The sequence below is a fragment of the Marmota flaviventris genome, chromosome 14 (assembly GCF_047511675.1).
Source record: "Marmota flaviventris isolate mMarFla1 chromosome 14, mMarFla1.hap1, whole genome shotgun sequence".
Taxonomy (NCBI): Eukaryota; Metazoa; Chordata; class Mammalia; order Rodentia; family Sciuridae; genus Marmota; species Marmota flaviventris.
The window spans coordinates 57788164-57814127 of NC_092511.1; the positions used below are offsets into that span (position 1 = coordinate 57788164).

The 25964-nt window shown below is 39.2% G+C and overlaps 1 long non-coding RNA gene across 22 annotated transcripts in view; it reads right to left on the reverse strand.

Moving 5' to 3' along the window:
* Positions 1-25964, reverse strand: part of LOC114091822 (uncharacterized) — a 56447-nt gene that overhangs the window by 9767 nt on the left and 20716 nt on the right. For 11 of the 22 annotated variants that reach the window (XR_011704371.1, XR_011704375.1, XR_011704369.1 and 8 more), the window contains 4 exons: positions 22291-22367; positions 13408-13494; positions 12475-12547; positions 2391-2496 (listed from right to left, as the gene is read on the reverse strand). This is a non-coding gene — a long non-coding RNA (uncharacterized lncRNA). Of the gene's footprint in view, positions 1-2390; positions 2557-12474; positions 12548-13407; positions 13495-22290; positions 22368-25964 lie in introns of all 22 variants that reach the window. The other 11 variants (XR_011704377.1, XR_011704368.1, XR_003582558.2 and 8 more) reach the window with 9 other exon arrangements.

Consider the following 25964-nt stretch of genomic DNA (forward strand, 5'->3'; position numbering starts at 1 on the left):
GTAGGGACTAAATTCCCCTTATATTATTCAGAGTACCTTAGCTCTCCATCCCCCTTCCAGAGTTGGGAACCCACTAAGAACCATTCACTCCAGGTTTCTCCCTGATCGGCACCAAGGAACAGTTAAGAACTTTTACTCTCTTGTTGCTACCACCATTCTGTAGTGGTCAAAGGAATGGAATGATTTTTTTCCCAGTACGAATACGAATTATATCACCCCTCTTTACAAGAAGAACTAGTCAAAGTTTTTGTTTTAAATAAATTTATATTACACTACCCTAAATTCTCCACCTCAGAGAACAGCTTATGTAACAAGTCTGAAACAATCCCCATTATGTCCACTGACACTGAAATGTGAGTAAGCAAAGCAACACTTCTGTCCCAGAGACACTGCCAATCTTTGAAAGACAAGGGAGTATATATCCTTGCCACCTTCTGATGGAATTCCTGCTGTTTCCAGGCTGGAGTTTTGGAGCTTCAAACTTCAGCAAAATAGGTAAAACTAGAGTAAGTTTCAAAGACTCCTTTCACCTAGGTTGGTGAGTCTGGAACCAAGGTTAAAACCAGTGAGAAAGCCTCTCCAAAAGAGAGGCAAGGACAGATGCAAAGAACAGGTTTCCTCCCATGGGCTAGGCCAGCTTTAAGCCTTGCTTTCCTGAGCCACTCATGTTTCCCATCCTTTTCTAAGAGCATGGGACAAGCAAGGCTTCCCACGCAGAGGCCCCTGCATCAGAGTCAGAGGCAGGGAGGCTCTGCAAGGCTGTGAACACCAAAAACAAGTAAATCCTAGCAAAGAAGAATCCTGAGCTTTGAATTCCTTTATTCATCACTCCAAAACATGCAACTGCAGACAACATAGTAGCATTCCTTAGGGATCCTTTTAGTTCCTGGGAAGATAGGGTGAGAAGTCTCTAAATTCTTCCCAGAAGCTAAAATTTATAATACCAAAGTACATTAACAAAGAAAGGATAAAGGTAACGATGTAGAATATATATTTTCTATCTTATATAAGAAACTGGCAAAAGTTAACATTTCATTCTTTAATGCCATCATTAGAAAAATACAGCCTTAAATAAAAGAAATTACTATAAAAATTATATAAAGTAACTTGTATACATTCTAAGTCAAACAGGAATGATTTTCAAAATAAATGGGAATCTCCTATTCATACTGTTCCATGCTTTCTATTTTTACTGACACAAAAACCTACTTCAATGTTTTAACAGCCACACAGAATTTCACAGTACCCCTACTCATGGATATTCACCATTGCAATGAAAATCCTTCTCTAGAAGACTCTGGGCATAAGGGTGAGTGATTCCTTAGATGAAATCTGTTTGCTTCGCTGTAACTTGCCTATTTGTATTCTATGCCATTTTATATTGGGTTTATAGTATTTTTCTTATTGATTTGTAGGATCTCTCTAAAGATTGTAGATATTAATCTATCATCTATTACATATAGTGCAAAAATAATCTCCTAGCCTGTTGGCTCTCTTCTAACTTTGTTTATAGTAACTTGTGCCAGAAACAAGTTTCTCTCCTCTCTCTCTTTTTTTTGGACCTAGGGCCTTGCATATACTAGGCAAAACGTTCTACCACCGAGCCACATCCCCAAGCCAAGTTTCTCACTTTTATGTAGCAAAACCAATTACAAATTACTTAGAAAAAAGTGAAATGGGAGCAATGCACCTCAAGCTCTGAGCCACTATGGTCTCTTCCATTTAGGTCCCTTGATAAAGTGGCTGGTTAGACAGTTATTTTCCGAGTTCTGGTTTTATAGCCAGGGTGACAGTGAAAATTGATCAAGAAAGGGCAAAAAGAACTATGAGGATTTTTGTTTGTTTCCAGTAATTTGGGGTTGCTTTTTTAAATGTTTGAAGTCATAGTACTAACAATGTTGAAGGAATCCTGAATCACTGAAAATCCTTAAAACAGCTTTATGAACAATGAACTGAGAATTTCCAGACTCTTTCAAACTATGTAAGCTTTAGGGCATTACTTGCTGTCACCATGAAGGGAATGACTGAACACAGCCCAGGAAAAATAAACGTCAGACCCCAAAGGAATACAAAGGCTCAAGAGTCCACTGATTCCTACCAGAGTTTTACGCAAGAAACTTTTAAAAAGTTTCCATTCAGCCTCTCACAGATGATTAGTACAGCCCACTCTGAACTAGAGCAGTTAAAAAAAAAAAAAAAAAAAAAAATCCTAGTGGCCAAATAAGATTTGCCTACAAGAGGGCCAATAGCTTTTCCCTAAAAGTACTTGGCTCCTGTATCTGTAAACAAAGGCCCAGGATCTTAGGCGGTTGTCCTAGTTGGCCATCACTCACCCCAGCAACCCCATTAAACCCCCCACACTATTTAAGCAGGCAGTGTAGAAAGCATACCTGAAAAACTGTCCTGGCCACCTTCCCTCCAGCTGAAACTTGACACTCCTTTATGAACTTGCATTCTGGGCAATGAAAGTTCCAACATAAAAACAATCTTCAGTGTCTAGCAGGAGGAGGAGGAAAAAGAGACTTCTTTGCTTGATATCTTGTTGCCTTGATGTTGCTTCAAAACCATTATTGTTATAATATTACCAAAAAGCATCTTTTTTTTTTTTTGCTAAGTCTTATGCTGAACAACTATACTCCTACTCATTGCTGTCATCTGCTGACCTCCTGGTCATCAAGGACTTGGTCACAGTCTGCCTTTCCATCTCAAGTCAAACCTTTGCCTGGTCATGACCTCCTCTATTTCTACTTCTCATCATTGCTTCTATAACTTCCGTTCTTTAACTTCACTGTGATTTCCAGGCCCTTCCCCACCACTGTGCCACCATCAGAACTCTCTTGGATTCACTTCTTTCTCTAGTCAGCTAAAGGACAACCACTCTCCCACCAATACTCTAGGCCACATTTATTTCTCCTCTTCTATTTGTTGTACAACACAGTTTCTATCTGAATGCAGATGTTCTCAGCTTTAATCCTCCACTTGTTTCATACTGCTGAAATAATCATTAGTAATGAGGGCTGCTTCCTCTATAAATTAATGATCTCCAACATTGGGTGAGTCTTCAGCACTGCTCAGCTATCCTCTTACATGTCTCTCAAGGTCATAGCCAATGGCACAAGAGTTTTTTATGAAACCATACCACTCTCCCCACTATCTCACTTGCTCCTAACAGATGATTTCAACTTCTGCTCAGAAAAAACAAAGCTCAAAGAAAGCCCAACTGTCTCCCAAAATCTCATCAAATCACTCTAACCATTATATCCCTATGAAATAAGACTTAAAAGTACTCAGCAGAACTCAGTGGTACACATCTGTAGTCCCAGCTACTTGAGAGACTAAGGCAAAGAATCACTTGAACCCAGAGATCAAGACCAGTCTGGGCAACACAGTGAAACATCTCAGGAGGGGAAGGAAAAAAAAAAAAAAAAGTGTTTAGAAGAATCTTGGCAAAATGTAAGAAAGTAACAAATGGTGGTACTGGTGGTGATGTTAATCTCAGTGCAGCCTTGACCTTTGTTCAGTTCAAGTTTAAACTTGTCCACCAATACTCAGGATACAGTACTCCCTTTTCCCCAGGAGACTTTCTCAAACAATTTCTACTTGCTGTTTCCCCACAGCATAGGGTTGTGCTCTCAAGAAAAGAGATTAATAGCCCTCTTTATATCTTGCACCCTCTTTTTACTAATTCTTCTCACTTCACAGCTGAACTTCTTCAAAGAGGAGCCTCCCCAATGGGGTCACACCCTTGCCTCTCATTCACGAGCTGCAGTCATGGCCCACTAAAACAGTGAATTACTTTTTTAAAAAAATACTTTCTTAGTTGTTGATAGGCCTTTATTTCATTTATTTATTTATTTATATGTAGTGCTGAGAATTGAACCCAGTGCCTCACACTTTCTAGGCAAGTGCTCTACCACTGAGCCACAACCCCAGCCCAAGTGAATTACTCTTACTTACCAAAAATTCTTCTCTTTGAAAAAATTACCTTAGCAATTAGCAAAAGAGTACAGTGAATGGAAATACAGTGTATTATTGATATAGAATTATAATAGTGAGGGCTGGGGATGTGGCTCAAGCGGTAGCGCGCTCGCCTGGCATGCGTGCGGCCTGGGTTCGATCCTCAGCACCACATACAAACAAAGATGTTGTGTCTGCCGAAAACCAAAAAAATAAATATTAGAATTATAATAGTGAGAGAAATTTTTGATAATATGAACTAGAACAGATTTTCAACACTGTTGATATAAGCAACAGAAAGATTGCTTTTGCTTTTTTAAATGTTTGAAGTCATAGTTCTAACAATGTTGATATAAGTAAGACTATTTACTGTTTTTTCTAAAACAAACCCACCTGTTTTCTAAAACCTTACCTAATTCTCTAGATCCAAATATTGGAAAAAAATCTCTTCTTACTCTGAATTCCCATATCATTACTCTGAATCTGTCATACTATGACTTTCTCTACAATTAAAGTTATCTACATGCTAAACTTAAGTTCCTCAAAAGCAGGCTCAGTTGAGTTATTGCAGAACTCTCTGCAGTTAATAAATATTTGATAAATGAAGAAATGGACTTAATAAGCATATATTATAGAAAGCACAATTTTAGTTCGAAATCAATCTAATTGGCCCATTAAATCAGGCCCCCTGAAGAAGAACCTCCACTGACATTTTGCTAACCTAATAATTAGCTTTCCTTAATAAACTTGCATTCATTCACATGTTGTAATTTAGGTTTTTACTCACTTAAATATGCCTTGAAAATGCAAATTCTGGGACTATTTCCTTTTAGGACCAGTCTGGAAGAACTAAGATAAGTCAATGAGGTAGGAATTATCCAGGCTGAAGGCAGTGAGCCTTCTCCCTTACCCCCAAATACTTCAACTACTTTCACATAACCATGTCAGCTCCTCCGCACAGGTCTGGCTTTGCCCCTTGCCCAACCTCCCTAGATCTACTCATTTCAAAGACAAGGAAGTTGATCTAGAAAATCTAAAAAGTTTTTTTTTTTTCTGGTACTAATATTCTGTGAATAATTGCATATTACCATTTGAAAATCAGATTTTATTCTGAAAAGCAGAACGCTTAAAGAAATGCAGTAGTATATCCTTTTTTTTTTTTTTTTTTTTTTTAATATTTATTTTTTAGTTTTCATCGGACACAACATCTTTGTTTGGATGTGGTGCTGAGGATCGAACCTGGGACGCACGCATGCCAGGCGAGCGCGCTACCGCTTGAGCCACATCCCCAGCCCCAGTATCCTTTTGTGAATATACTTTGTGCCCCCCAACACTCTCAATATAACTGTTAGATCATCTATATGAGACCAGTAATGCTCCCAGGGCACAGGACATAGAGGAACTTCTTCTAAAACACTGACATTCCTATCCCACATCCCTCTGAAGAAGCTAGCCCCTAATCCTTACCTAGGCAGAATTACAGACTTGGAGAAGCATGCCAAGGGTAAAAAGGTGGCCAGGAATGCATGATGGAAAACACAAGGCAAGGTTAAGTGACAGGTCCCAGTCCCTCTGGAGCCAGAACTTACACCTCCCAAGTTTGCTTTACAGTAGAGAGCATAATTTCTAGCAGGGCTAAAAACCACCAATGGCAAACAACCAAAGGGCAGGGCCAGTGTGGGTAAGCAAAAGTCAGAGATAAGCAAAAGAGGCTCCTGATTTAGTATCCAAACAATCAGGAGGAACATCTATAATGTAACTCTTTGGGTAAGATCCAGTTTGCCAACAGGAAATCTCCTATCTCCTTGGACCTCTTCATTTGTTCTCATCCTTTACGAGGAGAGATCATGTGACTGGGACCCAAGTGACACTAGCTTACTAGTTTTGGAAATACCTAAACAATCACCAGTTCATAAAGCAGAAACTTCTAATAGTGCCTCCATTTCCTCCCTCCTCCCCATAAAATCTGAGCAGTAACACTTATTATGAACAACCCATCAAAGCTGTGGTATGAGGCTGTGGGAAAACTGTTCCACCCAGCTCAACAAGCCTCAGGAAGAAAGATTCCATCAGTCCTTCACACACTCATTCAAGCACCCTTCCCGGACTCCCCAGAATGCTCCAAGCACTGGACTGTAAGGATTCCCTGTAAGATTCTTTAAAGACTCAAGTCTAATGACTGCAGACCATCCTTAAAGTTGACCCTTTGGATTCAGAACATCTAAAAGGTCATAACTGCCTTTTTATTTATGCTATCAGAATAAGCTAAATAATTTAATCTCATAAGTATAATTTCCAGTTGGAAAACTGAAGTGACTTAAGAGACTCATGATTTTCTACTCACTAAAGCAGGTCCTCCCAAGATTTCCACTAGTTAGTGAATACCCAAGTGGAGGTAACATGGGATTCCAAAACTAAACAAACATCATGACTTCAAAAAATTCTTTTATCATTTAACTAACTCAGACAAGCCTTTCCCTCACTAGTCAAAGTCAATACACTTTTACTGTATTGCTTTCAAAGACTGAAGCCAGAATTCAATAAACTACTACGCCACCACTAACTATGCCATAATCAAACTGGACACCCTTACTTCCAAAACACTTCATAGCTATTTATGGACAGGTTAGGACCCCTACCCCACACCCCCCGCCTTGAATTCAATGGAACATCCAACATTCTCTGGGTTTAGGAGAATGTCAGAGCTCAAAAGGACCAGGGAACAATGCAGTGACTATAAAGTGGTCCTCTTCTGCCCATCTCATAACTGTTCCTAACTCCAGGCTGCAGCTTTTGCATCAGTATTTCCTTCCTTAGAAAATTCACCTTTAAGAGGCAAGGGAATGTGAAAATTAGAAATGGAATTTGAAGCTGAATATCTCAATTTGAGTCCTAATTCTACATTCTAATTGAGTTTCAATGTCCATATAAAAGAAAAAGTAATAAAGAAAAGTATGCAAGATTGTGTTAGCTAAGTTACTGTATTGGTGGTACTCTGTAAATGATACAGTGATTTTTATGTGTTTTGGCTGTTGTTTATTATTACTAAGAACTCCTATCTTTCCCCAAGATCTACCCTTAGATCTGATTGAGATCGCTGTCATGCACTCCTCTCCAGTGTCTCTTAAGATGTACAGCAAAGAAAGAACTAAGATACCACCATGCTTCCCCCAAGCCTGTAAGGGCACCAAATTTAGGGAGTCTCCATGCTTACCACTTCTACTTTACAAGTAACTTTCTCTCTAAATGGAGATCTGTAGCCTACAAAACATTTCTTCTCAGATATACCTTTAGACCTTCAAATTCGACTCCAGGAAACAAATTCATCTCCCACTTCTATAAGAGTGGCTCCCTTTTCTAATTACCCCCTTTCTGTCATAATGGATAGTCTTTCAATTTTATAGGACAAATACTGGCATTATTGGTGACTTACTACTCTTTGTTCTTTCTCCTCTTCCAGCCTTACAGACTATCAAACCAGCAGTTTCTTCCATGAAATGTCTTTAGATTAGCCCTTTCTCTCCCTGGTTAAAGTTATAATCCTACTGTCCACCCTAGTTGAAAACTTATTACTTCAGGCCTATACTGTCACTATAGCTTCCTAATCAGTTTCTCAAATATTATTTTCTGCTTCATTCATTTCAGACACCCACACCATAAAAACTTCCCTGATCACTACTACTTTTATTACAACCACCTACCCAGTAATCTATAATGGCTCTTCATTAGCTAATACACCAAGGTAAAATAATTTTGTCAGCTCACCCATCACTCACAAGTCAGAATTCTGTTTTTTCAATAGTTTTTTCCCAAATCTGAAGACAACTTCTAATAACATTGTGTTGTATGATTTTTTTTAAATATATACACATAGTTATGCCTATATTTATTTCAGGTGAAAGAAGTTCATATACTATATGTTTTTCATGTATATATTACAGCTATCTTCCATGTTAATTATAAATCTACCTCATTATCAATGTATGGACACACCATATTTGACCAGTTTATTATCAATGGCTATTTTGTTATATATATATATATATTTGTCCCTATAAACTTGCCCTTAATAGTAAAGATACCCAGAAGTGGAACCAATGGTGCACTATACACACTTTAAATTTTGATAGATACTGTCAAGTTCAACTTCAGAGTAGTTGTACTAATTTATATTTCCAATCACAAAGTATGAGTTCCTGCTTCCTCAAGCCCATATCAGCAATCCAGTAATAAATATTTTCTTCTTCTCCTTCCTTCCCCTTCCCCTTCTTCCCTTCCCCAGTGCTAAAGGTTAAATGCAGGGCCTCACACCATACTTGCTTTTCCACAGAGCAACACTTCTTCATTTTAATATTGGTTGATCTAACAGTTGAACTATGGTATCTCATTTCTATTTGTGTTTTCCGCATCAGAGTGAAACAGCCTTTTTCTGTGTGTTTTATTGGTTATTTGTATTTATTCTCCTATGACTTTGGCACATTTTCTTTTGTGGTATTTGCTTTTTTCCCCTATTGATCTGTAAGACTTTTGTGTACATTACTGATATGTTTTTTAAAAACCTAATTATCTCCTAATAAATTTATTACTTTAGTTTTAATGTAAAAAACCTCTTCTCCATCTAGAATTTATATGGAAACAGTGAATTTTTTTTAATGGTTAGTCAGTTTTCTATTTTATATAATTTGTCCTAACTATCCTTTCCTAATTGAAACTGAGATCTGTTTCTGGACTTTTTAATCTATTCTGAGCTCTGTTCATCAACAAGAATTCTCCCTTGCAATAGTACTAGTTTTTCTTCATTGTCCACACAGGTCTTATAAAGGTTGCTGCCTATGTTCAAATTGTTTTCCATGCCTGGATAATCATCCTGCTTCTACTCCATAAATCATTCAATGCAAAATCATGGGGCTAAAAAGTAAATGCATTTTCAAAAAGAAATGGCTTTAAAAGAGGAAGATAATGAAAAGAACACATCAGAGGTTCTATAGATGATCTTCTGTGTAGCTGAAGAAGTGGATGGAGCACTTTATTGAGCTGAGCCCTATAGTGGGTTCTGAACAAACAGAAATGAACCAAGAGTTGCTTTCAGGAAGAATAATTAGTGAGAATTCAACTGCTGTGCAAAACACAGTAAGAAGAATTTGTAGTCCTTAGTCACAATTATAGTATGGAAAGTTTCAAAGGAGAAAAAGACCAAGGCCATATGCATGGGCAATATGAATAGTGATGCATCCCTAATAGAGAGCACTTTTTTTTTTTTAAATATTTTTTATTTTTTAGTTATCGGCGGACACAACATCTTTGTTTGTATGTGGTGCTGAGGATCGAACCCGGGCCGCACGCATGCCAGGCGAGTGTGCTACCACTTGAGCCACATCCCCAGCCCCAATAGAGAGCACTTTAAAGTTCAGGGATAGGCCAGTATTAGAATAAAGTTACTTACCTTTTTGCAATGTAAAATCCTGCTCATTACTCTAAAAGTTTAATAAAGCCTACTACACATACAAAAGCTTTAATTGGGGGTTCTGCATCTGGTACAATGTAGATAGAAATGGGAACAAAACATGCTTGAGGACCATCCACAATCTGAAATAATTTAGTGGGAGCAAGACCTCATAGTCAGAGGGACTGTAATACATGAGCTCCCAGGAACTCAGAAATCTAGAGGAAGGAATCAGACTTCCTATAAATTGTTGAATGATACTTTGAGTTAAAATTTAAAAGGGAAGAATAATCCCAGTCAATTGATGGCTTAAGCTGGGATACTTAATCCTTAAACTGTTTAAAAGGAACCAAACTGCATAAGGTTCAGTACACTTACAAACACAGTCACCAGAGGAGGTGCCAATTACTCTGCTTATACAAGAAAGGATCATAGGTTCTACCCTTTCTCCATCCTTCATGCATACAAAGGTGTCAATTCTCAGCTCTTCAATGACATATATCCCCGCCCCCTTAGCCCTCAGATTTTTTCTTTCTAGGACTTCCATTTTATTTAGAATCTAAACCTCAGATAAACCTTTAATTGCTCTTGAATCTTTTTTTTTCCTTTTCTGTTATTTTTTTTACTGTAGAATTCAACTAGATTCCTTGTAGACCTTTAAGAAAAAAAAGTGCAGGGGCTCATACTAAACACCTTACATTATACTCAGAGACTATTAAATTTCTAATAGGGGAACAGTGGAAGATGGTGATGCAAAAGTAATGCCCGATAGTGACATACCTGAGTCTAAGAACAAAACTGGAAGAGAAGGAGATTTGGAATAGGAGAAAGAGAATGGGTTGATAAAGAATTTAATGTGGCTTGAAATGCTGACTTTAGATGCCTAAATGCTATCCAGGTTACAGTTATCAATAGTGTTTTTGTTACTGTGAGATAGGAACTCAGAAGAAAAAAATGCTATAGACAACAAGTTTAAGAGTATTTGACATATTAGTAGAAGATGAAACCATAAGCAGATGGCATCACACCAGAGACAGTATATAAAGGGAGGTGGGAAGTGGGCCAAGGATAGAATCTTAGGAAATGGCCTCATTTAGGGAACCTGTTAGGGAAAATCTAGTAATGGGAAAACAAGTCTTTTACAGATATAGGCCAATTTAGTAAAAACCTATAAAATAACAATATAACCAACAGGCTCTATTTAAGATCTCTGAGTGCCCATTTCAAGTCCTCTTTGTACCTTCCTAGAAGTGAGCTGACTCCCTGATCTTCACATGCCCCTATAGTCCCAACTACTAGGAGGCTAAAGCAGGAAGATCTCAAATTTTAGGCCAGCCTGGGCAACACAGCTAGACCCTATCTCTCATAAAAACCAAACCATAGTCTTTCAAAGGAAATAGCAGACAGACAAGTACTACAGGTCAAAGCCCCAAGGCCTCTTCTTCACCCCTTGTGGGTAAAGGATACTACATGATAGATGTTCAAAGAACATCATACCTAAGTATAGATGAAAGTTGAGTCTTTCCATCTATTTTGTTTTAGGATTAGCTCAGTTAACAATCTAAGATCAGCCAAAGAACAATCTCACTCAAGAAAGGAAAGACATATACATCAGGATCTTCAAAAGACCAGTAGTTTTTAAATCAGGAGTCCTAGAGATTTCTATTTGCTTCGAATGGTCCTTTCCTAGCTATACTGCAAATGGCATGCAGAGAAAGTGGCAGGCTTCTCTTTAGTTACCAGCTGAGCCAGCTACAACTCCTGGCACTTGCTCATCCATCCTGTAGATTTAAAAGGCTCTCCACTTGTAACACTGCCCCACTCAGAAAGCAAGTACCTATCTTCATTCAAGGACTGAGAAATACTACTATATTCCATACTGCCCATGAGATGTAGAAGAAAAGGGACTTAATACTGAAAGTATAAAATGTATCACCCATTCCATAAAAATGAGCTCCATGCTACTTGGCACTGATCTCCATGTGTAGGTGAAAATCCTGAAACAGCATTGAGACTTAAGGCTGATGCTGAGACAAACAGTTCCAAAGTAGGAGGAAGAGTTGCTCAGAGTGTTTTAGAGAAATCCTGACAGAAGTCAAACCTGGGTAAAGGAGCCTTGAGAAGCCCTCCTTCTTTGCATCCATGAACTGATGACATCTATAGCCATGATGGTATCACCTCACTCACCACTTCCCATTTCAATGGAGACAAAAGGAGGAAAGGATTCAAAATGGGAAAAAGAATGCAGAATCCTTAGAGCTCCACTCTAGATCATAGCTGCCTAAGCAGAAGCGCAGTAAGTAGTCTAATATATGGTATGATTCCAGAGAAACTGGTGAAGAAGTGTAGGTAACAAGAGAGCATTTGTTGCCCCCGAAGAATTTTTTCACTGATTGTCATATTACTTTCATCTGGAATCATTTCATTTGCTGTTCATTTTGCAGGCAAAGCCTCACACTTTCAAAAACTATCTTCCACCAAATGCCATATTCTGTAAAATTCTAATAAATATTTTCCAGGAGAAAAAAAATAGTTCTCTAGTTAAATAAGTTTGGAAAATGCTATATTCTCATTTCCCTTTTGGACTTTTTTTTTTTTTTAATTTAAATCTTTTTTTTTTTTTAGTTGTTAATAGACCTTTATTTATTTTTATGCGGTGCTGAGAATGGAACCCAGTGCCTCACACATCCCAGGCAAGTGCGCTACCGCTAAGCCACAGTCCAAGTCCCTCCCTTTTGGAGTTGTATAATGCTTATTAAAAGCTCTTTTTGAGGCGGAGGCAGCTGGAGAGCTAGCATGAAAAGCAGGACAAAAGTCCATCTAAGCTAACAGCCTTGTTCCAGAAGAGCAGCCAGACAGACCAGAATGACATCCAGTTAGCACAATGAGCAGTAGGCAGAGTTCAAGGAGGTCAGTAGAAGGAGATCACTGCATGGGAAGGACTCTACCTACTGAAGCCTCGAAGGAGGAAAAAAAAGAAAAAGGCTTTAATATTAGAAAAGCTACCTGGACCAGGAAAGGCTGGAAAGCAAAGGCCAGGGCTGGGGATGTGGCTCAAGCGGTAGCGCGCTCACCTGGCATGCGTGCGGTCCGGGTTCGATCCTCAGCACCACATACAAACAAAGATGTTGTGTCCGCCGAATATAACTATAAATATTAAAAAAAAATTCTTTCTCTCTCTCTCTCTTTAAAAAAAATAAAATAAATAAATGTCATTTTCTTAAAAAAAAAAAAAAAAGCAAAGGCCACAGACCCTGGTGAGGGACAACAGCAGGATTTTAGTCCTGGATAAGGTTGGGGTTCCAGGCAGGGTGCTGGACAAAGCCTGGTACTGTTAGGTAAAAGGCAAAAATAGTAAGATGGAGAGGAGGCAGAGACTGGGTGGACAGAGATCTATCATTTATGGCACAGAACACATGCCCCAAAATCAGGCATTGGTTTCAAAATACTGGTGATCAGCAGATCCAGTTAATTTGGTGTAGAAGGCTGTGAAGGTTGGGAAGAGACAAAGGGGTGTGGAATATCCAGAAACTTCCACAGAGTTGAGCTGATTCTGTTAAGAAAAGAGGTCCAGATCTTATCAAACACTGGGGAGAAGAGAATAGAGGTCATTTTCATGATAGCTCTCTAAAGAATGTACCAAAAGAAATGACTTAAAATCCAAGAGAACTGAATGAAACCTAAAGAAGTTGCTCTGGACTTAAGATGGGACTGTGTTCAGAGTAGAATTTGTAGCCTGCAGGTGAAGGGAATCCATGAACAACACTGTGAGGAGTTGAGAAGGATATGGATTTGAGTTGCCCCAGAAAAAATTCCCTGTGGAAGGAAAAGCCATGAGAATTCATATCATAAAGGCCATTTGAGAACACTGAAAAATGAAAGTGGATGCCCAGTCAACTAGGAAGACTATGGAGAAACTCAGGCCAAAAAAAATTTCTATATCTGAATCATAAGGGCTACCCTTAAAAGTTTTTGGATCTATTTAGTAGGGCAAGGAGGAACTGTACCTTTGTGTACACACTCCAAGTGCTTTGTCATTGCTGTTGACATGGCTTGTGTTGTTTTCCAGCAAAGTCCCATCACAACATAACTCACTGGGAAACAGAGCAAAAGTTGTCTGTGACCAGCAGCCACTGAGGAAGTGCCCTGCCCTTGGTGTCAGTGGTGGCCTCTTTTGCGCCACTAGGTTGCATCACTTCTGGGAAGCTGTACCTCCCTCTTCCTAAGATCTGTGACCACCTCATCTAAAGACATCACAGCAAACCACAGACCCAAAGCTTCTACACTCCTAGTTACTACCCTCCAAACAACACTGTCTGTAATATAGCATGCTGGTGGGAAAATCTCTCTACTCAGCATCCCCTCTTTTGGGGTTAAGAACCATAGTCTATTCTCACCTATTTTTTGTTTGTTTGTTTGTTTTCTTGGTACTAGAAACTAAACCCAGGGACAGTGTACCACTGAGGCCACAACCTCAGCTTTTTTTTTTTTTTTTTTTTTTTTGAGACAGGGTTTCGCTAGGTTGCTTAGGGACTTGCTAAGTTGCTGAGGCTGGTCTCAAACTTGCAATACCCCTGCCTCAACCTCCTAAATCACTGTGATTACAGATGTAAGCCACTATGCCAAGCTAGCTATTTGTCTTTTTATAAACAAAACTATGAAGGAAATAGTTTCTTTAGGGAGTCAGTTTCTCTTTTCAGCACCTTTACCTCAATTTCATTGTGACTTTTTTCTGTTTCTACAACTAGGTGGGCAGTGTCCTCTCTTCTCTACTCCTTCCTTAGTCTAGTTCTCAGAATCAACTTCACAAACTCCTTTACACTTTCATTTATATGACCAAGATGCTTTATCATCAAATCCCTTCCTGGAGGGATGTGTGTGTGTTTGCTGGGAATTGAACCCCCAGGGCCTTGGACATGCTAAGTATACTCTCTACCACTATTCAATAGGGTCTCAGAGATTTAAATCAAGAGGAAGAAATTTCAGTTGTGGAATTCCAAGCAACAACAAACAGCTGTGCCAAGTCTTTGAGGGATAGGACACATTATTGGAACCTCTGAAATTATACCACTTAACAGACCAGACTTTTTATTCCATCACCTGACACCCTTCTGCTAGTCCAGAGACCAGGATCCCCTGGATCAGGGCCAGTACTTTTTGCCACCTGGTCTCCCTTAGAAAGGCAAAAGAGAGATACCTCTTGTTTACTCAGTACTAATTCATTGTAACAGACACACAACAGGTGTCACCAGCTCAACACACAAGTGAAGGCATACCACACCCTCACCTCTTACCCATCACAGCTTACTCCTTGAGACACATCAGATTTCATGTGGAGGACAGGATGGAGCCACTTAAGCAGTAAGCCAGTTACCCATGGTTATTTTTGACTTGTGGGCTACACTGAAAATGTAGAGGTAAAGAACAAAGGCTTTTTTAATCCTCCCCTACAGCGTATTGGTATCATTCCCATATATGTTGTTGCAGCATTTCTATATATAGAGCCTAGTATTCTATAAACAGGATCCTCTGGCTAAAAGGATCACTCCAAGCAAAATTGTGAGGTAGAGAAAGATAGTATCTTCCTGTCTTTCCTCATCCTCCTTTCCTAAATCTCACAAGAGACAGAAAAGCTCTAGAAAGTAGTATGGACTTTGAAGCTGGACAGACACAAGGAATAAACCTAGCTCAGCCTTTTATTAGTTGTGTGACCTTGAGCAAGTTATATAACTTCAATGTTCAACTTGCCTATGTACAAAAATGAGGATGATATTTTTTACTGGTTCATATTATAATTAAGAAAATACATGAAAAGCATCTAATACATGCTTGACTCTCAAGGGGTAACTATCTGTTTTTCCCCATTTAGTTCATTATGCACCTGGTGCCCTCAAGATATTCTCTGGCTGTCCAAAGCCATGAAGTGTTCCCCATACAAACCTTCCTTTCCTTTCCTAATCCCTATCAAAGTTCCCAAGATTCTATCTCTTATGAGAGCTGACCTATCACACTGTTAAAGGAAAGCAAGTCTGATGGTGAAATGAATTCAAGTACAATGTAAACAGTATTGCTGGGTTCCTACATTAACTCTGTGGGGGTGTTTCTGTATTTTAAAAAGGAACTTAAAAATTCAAATGAAAGAATTATAATGGTGAGACTCTCCCACAGGATAAAAAGACTACAGTGTCACCTCTTTCCTTGGGAACACAGCCTTCATGACTCTCTGAGATGAAGATGAGAAATCAGATCTACAGAATGTCAGCTCGGATTGCTGTCATACCTCAAATCAGTAACAGGTCCAGAATAGAACTTGGGAGCCTTAGCTGCCCCTCCTGCTATAGCCAGCACACACCACTTCCTTAGCCAGGAAGTTATAGTGATACTTTTTTTCCTAGGAGGTTTCCAACACTATTTTAAACTCTTTGGAATCAAGCAATAGAATTTGAGGATAGTCAGAGCCTTGGAACAGTCTATGGGAGGCCTGGGCCCCATTTCCAACATCACATTTTTCTTTTCCTTTCAAAATGGTCTCAATGAAGCACCGATTAACACAGGAAGTAGAAAGGACCTGCATCCTAATTTCTCTCGCCATGATCCAGAAAGAAGGATCACAGAGTAATTTCTAGGCTTACCATATACAGGATCACAGAAGCAGATTATTATGCTAAAATCAGCCTTAGTATAATCACCTGGCACAATGTGCTATGCTCACTATAAATCACCATTCAGCATAGGAATTCTCATTGCCAGGTATTCTTTAGCATTTTTGTGTGTATATTCAACTTGACTTTCCTGGAAAGCCCCTGGGGAGCCAGGAATACCAGCCAGACTGGGTTCTCAGGAGCCAGACATCTCTTGTGGGTGGAAAAGGCTGGCTGGCAGCTTCAGCAGGTGGTATAAAGAACTGAAAGTGAAGTCTAGGTGAGGAAGGGACTGGTCCAGGCAGGATTACCCAACAGTATGTGTTTAGGAAACTGGCAGAGACTATGACAACAAATATTTTAAATTATTTTTTTAAATGTTTATATTTAGTTTTAGGTGGACACCATATCTTTATTTTATTTTTATGTGGTGCTGAGGATCAAACCCAGTGCCTCACACATGCTAGGCAAGCATTCTACCATTTGAGCCACAACCCCAGCCCTTAAATTATTTTATATTTATCAAAGTAGTCACTACAATAAAAATCAGAATTTTACTACATCTTCCTAATTCTTTGCTGTATTTCCTTATACTTTTTTGCATTCAATACTGATTTTGATATATACACTAAGGACTCAAATGCTTTAAACTTTAAAGTTCTTAATTTGGCCCTTTGCTTCAGGAAGAGGGAAGAAAAACCAAGAGTCTGAAACTTCAAGGTCAATATTCATTTCTTCATTCAGCAAACACTTCCTGAGGGGCTAGTAAGTGCCAGGTCTTTGATTATCCTGAGTAACGAACTAAACAGATATGGTTCCCATATTCCTGGAGCTCACAGTCTAGTGAGAGTAGCTGAGAATAAAAACAGGATCCACAGCCAAAGGTCTATACTGCAAAACAAGATTCCTCAGCCAGCAATGAGATGGCAGCAGAAGAGTCCATAAGCAGTCAAGGAGCTATTCAAGATGAGCTGGTTCAGAGAATGACTTCCACCCCTCACTTCCTATGTGCAAGGGAAAGAACCACTGTGATGGGTTGAGTTCATCAATAACATGATGACTGATGCCCCTCACAGCTGGTGCAGCCACACAGTTGCTCCTTTTCTGCTCATAGCCATGTTCTGAAAGCTGTGAGATCCTGAAAACTTTAAATAAAAACACAAAATCTGAGCTATCAGAACAGAAATTCTAAAAGATACAACTGGCCAGAAGCAGGAATCATAAAAACAATGGCCAGAATCAGCTGAGGGATATCCCCAATCTTGTCACATCAGGTCTCTGACTGCATGAAAAATAATTTAAAAAGGAGGAAAGCTGTGAAAAAGAGACTGATTATAATGGTCAGGATACCATCAGAAGTCTCTTGAAATGAGTTTCTGCACTACAATATGAAGTGGGTAAGAACTGGTGAAAGGCTATGGCCTGATACGTTAGACAAGGGAGACATATCAGGAGCTCAGTTCTGGCACTGCCAGAAGTTGGGGAAGGTGGAAAGCCAACAAGAGCATCAGCAGGAGCCAGAGAATCAGAGCAGTATCTACAGAGATCTCAAAGTACCTCACCTCTTTGGGTTTCTGTTTTCTTTATCTGAACATGGAGATGATGGTAACAGCATATATTAGTTCCTTAGGTCTGCTACAACAAATTGACATGAATTGGATGGCTTAAAACAGAAATTTGTTATCTCACAGTTCTGGAAGCTACAAGTCTGAAATTAAGGTGTCAATAGGCCCACACTCCCTCTTAAAGCTCTAAGGAGTTCTTCCTTGCCGTCTCTAGTTTCTGGTGGTTGCTGGCAATCCTTGGAGTGCAAAGCCATTCCTGAGCTTATAGCAGCATAACTCTAACCTCTGCCTCCACTGTCATGTGACCATCTGTATCTCTCTCTCTCCTTAGAAAGTCATTGGATTAGGATCTGCCAATAGGATCATCTGAAACTTGATTATATCTGCAAAAACCCTATTTCCAAATAAGATCACATTCAGAGGTTCTGGATGTGTATATGAATTTTGGGGGAATGGACCTAACAGAGCATCAAACTCATAATAGGGGGCTTATGTGTGTCAGTGCTCCAGACTATGCTATAATGCATTCTATGTAAAGGTTAATCACCCGTCATTATTGTTTCTGTCAGGCAGCAGCTGCCAACAGGACATGTAAGTGCTCTGTTATATAAGAATCACCTTACCTCCATCTTGAGTTAAAGAATGGAACTAGAGTTCTGAAAAGAGATGATGAGGACAAAGACAAAGCAAAACAGGTTTACTACAGTACTACCCTGGGTTCCACCTCCAGCAGGGGGGGGGGGGGGGGGAATAAAAGGAAGAAAGAAAGAAAGAAAAAAATCATTGGAAAAATGTTCAAAGGACATGAATAAGTCAAAGAGAAAAATACAAAATCCAAAATATATTTGTAAAGATGTTCAATCTTTTATATTCAAAAAATACAAATTAAATCATATTTATTGAGTGTTATACCCCAGTTGATATTCTAAACATTTTAATTGAACTGATTTATTCCTTATAATAATCCTTTAAAATAGGTGCTATTATCATCCCTACTTTACTAAAGATGAAACTCAGACAGAGGAAGGTAAATGACTTGGTCACACAACAAGCGGTTGAGTCAGAATTCAGGCTATAAGAAGCTAGTTCCAAAGACACCTTCTTTACTCTTGACTATCATGTGACCTGTTAGACGGATAAGATATATCACCTGTAGGATGGATAAGACAAAAAACACAATGCCAGTCAGCCATGGTGGTGCACACCTGTAATTCCAGCAGCTCGGGAGTCTGAGGCGGGAGGATAGTGTGTTCAAAGCCAGCCTCAGGAACTTAGCAAGGCCCTAAGCAACTTAGCAAGACCCTGTTTCAAAATAAAATATAAAAAAGAGCTGGGGACGTAACTCAATGGTTGAGTGCCCTGGGTTCAATACCTAGTACCAAAAAAAACCCTGCAATGCCCAGTGTGATTAAAACTATAGAAAGTCATGTGCTACTTTCTTTTTTTTTTTTTTCCTCTCTTTTTTATTTTTTTCTCTCTCTCCCAGCAATTCAAAAGGCTAAGGCCCTAAGCAACTTAGTGAGACCCTGTCTCAAAAAAAAAAAAAAAAAAGCCTGGGAATGTAGCTCAATGGTAAAGAAAGCACCCGCTACGTTCAATCCCCAATACAAAAAAAAAAAAAAAATTTTACACATATACATGCTTATACTCTGTGAGAGAGGATTAGCACATAAAGAGATGGTTAATAATAAACAAGGGTTCAGATTAAGTGCTAGGAAAGTGGTACAGGTAGTGTGTATGTTCTCCCACCCACTTACATATCTTCTTCCCCATACTTTGTTCCAGAAAGAATATAAGGAGGGGCTGGGGATGTGGCTCAAGCGGTAGCACGTCACCTGGAATGCGTGCGGCCCGGGTTCGATCCTCAGCACCACATACAAACAAAGATGTTGTGTCCGCCGATAACTAAAAAAAATACTAAAAAATTCTATCTCTCTCTCTCTCTCTATCTCTCTCTCTAAAAAAATGTTTAAAAAAATTTTAAAAATAAATAAATAAATAAAAAAGAATAAGGAGAGCACATCTACACACCCTCCCAAGTTCTTTAACTTTCCCCATCCTCCCTCATCCTTTCCCTCTTCTTTCCAGAAGCCAGGTCACTCACAGGGTGAAAAGGGGATACAAGAGGGATGGAGGAGCCAGGTACAGTGGCCCACACCTATAACACCAACAACTTAGGAGTCTAAGGCAGGAGGATCTCAAGTTCAAAACCAGCCTCAGCAACTCAGTGAGGCCCTAAGCAATTTAGTGAGACCCTGAAAAGATAAAATACAAATGGGCTGGGGATGTAGCTCAGTAAAGTATCTCTGGGTTTAATCCCTGACTGACTGACTGACTAAATAAATAAATAAACAAACAAACAAACAAACAAATAAATAAATATATTGTATCCACCTAAAACTAAAAAATAAATATTAAAAAAATCACTTTTGATCATAATTACTTTTTATCATATTCCTACTATGTGCTATTGAATTTAAGACGTCAAAGGAACATTCAGGTTCAGCTGACCTGCTAACCTGATTAAATATCCAGGCCTGATACTAGAAAGAGGATGGAAATTTGAGGTTCTCCTAGGGCTATGACACAGAAGTCTCAAACTACATACTATTTGACCAGAGACTTTAGGCCCCAATCTGTCTTCTGCTGCTTTCCTGGGCTTTCAGCAGGAAACATTCACAAATTCATTTTCTCTTTCTTTCTCTCCTTCCTCTCCTCATCCCCTACTTTCCTCTCTCCCCACCCCTCCCCCACTCCCCAAGCCCCCAACACACTTAAGTCTGTCAAAGAGAAGAAACAACCTGCTAGAGAAGTATGCAAGATGTGTCAGAAAAAAACAATCATTCCTTTTATAGAAGAGTCTTTCTTTCTCATCTTTGTTGAATGTTTAATAAGCAAATATTATGCTACTCACTATAGGATAAAATCTTAAGAGATGCCTCCTTCCTTTGAGAACTTACTCCATTTGGGAAATCAAAAGCAACATACATACACATTTTTTTTAAAAAGGATTGCTCCTAGCCAAGTGCGTGGTTTATGCACACCTGTAATCCCAGTGACTTGGGAGGCTAAAGCAGAAAAATATCAAGCTCAAGGTCAGTCTCCACAACTTAGCAAGACCCTAAGCAACTTAGTAAAATCCTGTCTCAAAAAATAAAAAGGGTTGGGGATGTGGCTCTATGGTTAAGTGCCCCTAGGTTCAATACCCAGCACCAAAATAAATAAATTCAATTCAATCCAATCCAATTCAAAAAGGACTGAGGATGCGGCTCAGCAGTATAGCACCTGTCTAGCATGTGTAAGGCCCTAAGGTTCAATCCCCAATACCTCAAAAGTGCAGGGGTGTGTGTGTGGGGGCAGGGGGGTTCCAAGATTTCTATTGAATGGAACAGGAAGAATAAAGATGCTAATAAAACAAATGGTAGGAAGAGCAAGAAAAATAGTGTGATACTCTGTTGTACACAGGTTATCTTAAGTTTCAAAATCAATCAAAATTCCCCAATTTTTTTTAGTCTGGGTATGTAATAGGTATATAAATTTGCCCTTTTTTCTCATATGAATAGTAATACTAGCACAATAACCATAAATACTATTATGTACCTCTCTCTAGTTATCTCTTAATAATAGGTCTCCACACCAGTATGTATTTGTATCATTCTTTTTGATAGCTACATAATACAGCAATAACCACCTTTATGGTTTGGAGCTGGAATGTCCCAACAGTTCATGTGTTGAAGACTTATTCTTTTTTTTTTTTTTTAAAGAGAGAGAGAGAGAGAATTTTTTTAATATTTATTTTTTAGTTTTCAGCAGACACAACATCTTTGTTTGTATGTGGTGCTGAGGATCGAACCCGGGGCCACAGGCATGCCAGGTGAGCGCGCTACCGCTTGAGCCACATCCCCAGCCTATGAAGACTTATTCTTAATGCAGCACTGTTCAAAACTGGGAATTATGGGAACTGATTGGATCATGAGGACTCTGACCTCATCAACGAATTAATTCACTGAGTATTCAAAGCTAAATAGACTATTGGGAAGGGGTAGAAACTGTAGGAGATAGAATCCAGTTGGTTCAGAGCCCTTAGGGGCATGCCCTTAGAGACTATATCCTGTCCATAGCCCCTTTCCCTCTCTCTGCTTCCTGGTTACCATGAGGTGAGTGACTGTGTTCCACCACACCCTCCTCAGTATGATGTACTGCTTCACCACAGGCCCAAAAACAATGGAGCCAGCCAAACAGGGGCAGAAACCTCTGAGACCATGAGCCAAAATAAATCTTTCTTTATTTAAATTGATTTTCTCAACTAATTTGTCCCAGCAATGAAAGCTAACATATCCATTATAATTTATTCAACTAGTTTTTATCAATGTTTTGTTGCTGTTGTTATTGCTGTTATCTGGCCTCACACAAGCCAGATAAGCACTCTACCACTAAGCTACACCCCTAGCCCATATATTTTTAAGCAAAATGTACTGATGGCTCTCTACACATTGTTCCCCTCAAAAAAAAAAAATGTTCAGACGTCATTCTTCATATATCCTCTAAGAAATCATGAGTTAATTATTGATAACTGCTTTGGTTTGAATTTAATAGTGCTCCACATCATTTCTACCAAGCTGTAGGTTAGTTTTCTCAGAATCACAAGAAGACACTAAGGAGAACTGGGCGCAGTTGTGCATACCTATAATTCCAGCGACTCGGGAGGTTGAGGCAGGAGGACCACAAGTTCAAGGCCAGCCACAGCAACTTAGCAAGACCCTGTCTCAAAATAAAAAATGAAAAGGGCTGGGGTGGTAGCTCCATGGTAAAGCAACCCTGGATTCAATCCCAGTAGCCAAAAAAAAAAGTCACCAAGGATATGACCAAGAAAATACATGAAATATACATCATCCTTTGAACACTACAGTCACCCTTTTTCTCTATTATCCCTACTAATGGCTTATCAATATTACTTATTTTACTGTGTTTAACTCTCAGGATACTTTAAAGAGCATACACAGTAGTGTTACCTAACTAATAATAATAATAAGCACCCCTTTGACTTCAGTGTTTCTATATCTGCTGATTTTTTTTTTTTTTTTTTGGAGGGAGCATAGTGAAGTAGAATAGGGCTTCTCAGGGTTCAAATTATCAGATTTCCTATTTTCAAGTTAATTAATCTCTCAGAGCCTCCAGTTGGTCACCTATAAAACTGGCAATACCACCTATCTTTCACATAGGCAAAATCACAACACAGGGTGAGAAAACCTATTCAAGAGGAACAAAATACTGTCTCTGTTGAACCAGCACAACCTGGGAAGGTCAAAAAAATGCTTAAAGAAACAGTAGAGGACAAGAAGCAATCTGACAAGTTAATAAGAGAAAGGGTGTTTCTGGGACAGGCAACAGCTTATGCAAAGGGCAAGAGCTGTGCAGAGCCACAATGCAGCAAAACAGATACTAAAAAGAAAACAAAAATATGGATTAGTCAACAAGGACTTATTGAGTGGCTTTATGCAAAAGGTACTGAAAATACAATCATGAACAAGAAGACCCCTGCCCTCATGGAGCTTATAATCTAAAAGGAGAGAAAGACAAACAGGTAAATAGCATTAAGTGATCTGACTAAAGCCAATGGAGGACTAAGATAGTTTCTTGATATACAGTGGCCAAAAAAGATCTCTAAGAGGAGATTATACAGATATACAAAGTTGCCCTCTTTTTTATACAAATACTAATATTAGTTGACATGGTAAGTGAAAGGATAGTTAATGAGATAAAGTACAAGGTAAAAAGTATTCCAGGCAGAGGCCATATGGTATTGCAAAGGCCCTGAGGCCAGAAATAGCTGGAAAAATGATCAAGCGACTGTAAGCAAGTGAAGGTAGGAGTAAGGAAGGAGGAGAGTAGCCTGGAATGAGATTGGAGAAACATAAGATATTGCAGATCTTCAGACAATTTGGGCCAAATTGTTCATGATTGTTTATTCCAACCTGATACATTTGGACTTGAGTATACAGGTAATAGGGATGTAACAGAAGATTTTAAAGGAGAAAGATAACATCAAGTTGTCCATAGAAAGATGGATGGAAGCAGTATAGAAGATGGCCACAATGGAGAGTGAGGGCAGCTTCAAGGTTAGATAAGGAAAACCAATGTCAGAGCACAGTCAATGTAAATAAAAATGAGAAGAACTCCAGAGGCAAATCTGAAGTGTGACTGGCAGCCTCAGGGTCTACATTAACCTACTTTCTCTAAGTCCAGTGCCAAAGTTCTCTATAAACCCCAAAGATACTGATCTGCAATTGGAGAGATATTAAGGTCTTCCACCTCATCTGGGCTCTGTTCCTACGGTGTCTCATGTTCTGGCACTCTCATAGGAGATGGAGGGACAGAATATAAGACACTGTCATCATTGCATGACAGGCAACAAGACTATGGTTCTAGGATCTTAAAACCCAAATAAAGGATTCAAATTCTCTTCTTGCTCTTTTAGGGATGAGGAGCTGACAGGGACCTCTGTCAAGGGTCAGAATCAGCCTGGAAGATGATCAAACTAGATTCCTGGTCACCATTTCACATCTAATGAATCAGAATATCTAGGAAGAGAACAGGAGTCTGTTTTAAACAAGTATCCAGGCTCCCACTTGACTCCATGGGTAATTTCTACACATTAAAGTTTAAAAATAATAGCTCTAGGAACAGGGTTAATGGAGGAAGGCCCTTACTTAAACCTGGATAGCAATGTCAAAATTAGGGGATGATATAGGGGCAAAGCCAAGCTGGGTATGGAGTGAATAATCTAGAAGGAGAATTCAGAATGAATATGCAATTTGAAGGCCTTAAACCATAAAAGAGAAGGCAGAACATCAGAGCCTGGAGCTTAGAGCAGTGGGGTAAGCAAAGACCAGGAATACATGGGGAAATCATGAACAATGGTCACGATTGCTGACTCTTAGCCTAATTTTCCCAACAGAGCCCTAGAAGGGGAGTGTAGATGTCTTGCCTTACACAGGCCAGGTGACTGGCCATAGACTATCCACTCTGCACACACAACCACTCCATCTAACCTTCAAAAGAGAAACTGTTCGTTGAGTGTAGTGGTGTATGCCTGTAATTCCAGTGACTACAGAGACTGAGGCAGGAAGATCACAAGTTCAAGGCCAGCCTAAGCAACTTACAAGACCCTGTCTCAAAATAAAAAGAGCCGGGGATGTGATTCAGTGGTTAAACACCCCTGGGTTCAATCTCTGGTACCAAAAAAAAAAAAGAGAGAGAGAGAGAGAGAGAGAGAGAGAGAGAGAAACTACTTCTGCTCTCAGTTAGTACTGTTTCTACTCTCATGACTCCTTCTCAGCATATAGAAGAGCTCTAGGCTACACAGTAAAATACAAAAAACATCTAAGGGCTAAAAACTAGTACTACTAATGACTCTCTACTTGGTATATCAGAGCCTCTAACATTGCCTAATTTGAGGACCATTCCAGATCAGAAATCTTGAAATCTACTCCACACCCTTAGATCCTGCCATCTACACATATCTACTCAGTCTTCTACTAATTCTGACTATGCTTCATTGATAGAATTCCTTCCTATAGTCTAAACTCTTATGACCCTCCCAAAATTCCAGATTCAGTCTCAACAGAGTCTTGAACTCCTGAGGCTGCTGAGCTCCTATGCCTGGTTCAGTGGGAAGAGATGGTCTGAGGAGTGCTCCCTCCTTTCATCCTACCTGAATGGAACTCCAGGACTGCTTCAGGCTTTCATATAAGAAACTTATTTCAGAGATAGTTGAACCTGATATATTTAAAGGAATACAAAACAGAATCTGGTAACAGAATCTGGTAGCAGAATCTGAGGGAGGATAGGTAAGGTAGACTTTGATTTTAAAATAAATAGCAAATAAAATACAAAGAAAAGAATATGCAATCTCACTCAAACACTTGTAGGTCAATGACCTGATAATTCAAAAGCTGTTTCTAGATGAAAAAGGTAAGACTACTAAAAGATGATTTAAGTAGTCCCCAAGTTGATTTATGACCCTAATCCTGAACTGCTGGCCCTGTCCCTGCTTACACTATCCTGATTCTCTAGGTTTCTGACCTAATGGTTCAGCTTCCTGTTTCATCTTTGCCTCACCTTATCCCTCAGGCCTTTTGCTTCTCACCTTGCTTACAATTTTGTTCCACTCTCAGTTATTCTGTCTTCAGCCAATCTTCCTACCTGAGTTAACAATCTTCCTACACTGGTTCTCCATTTCATCCTAAGCATACATGTCCCTTTCATGGGCAAGTCCCCTGTCAGGTTTACTCTAGTTTCATGAACATGATTTGGAAACTAAACACAAGCACATTAGATGATTCAAGTCAAGCATGT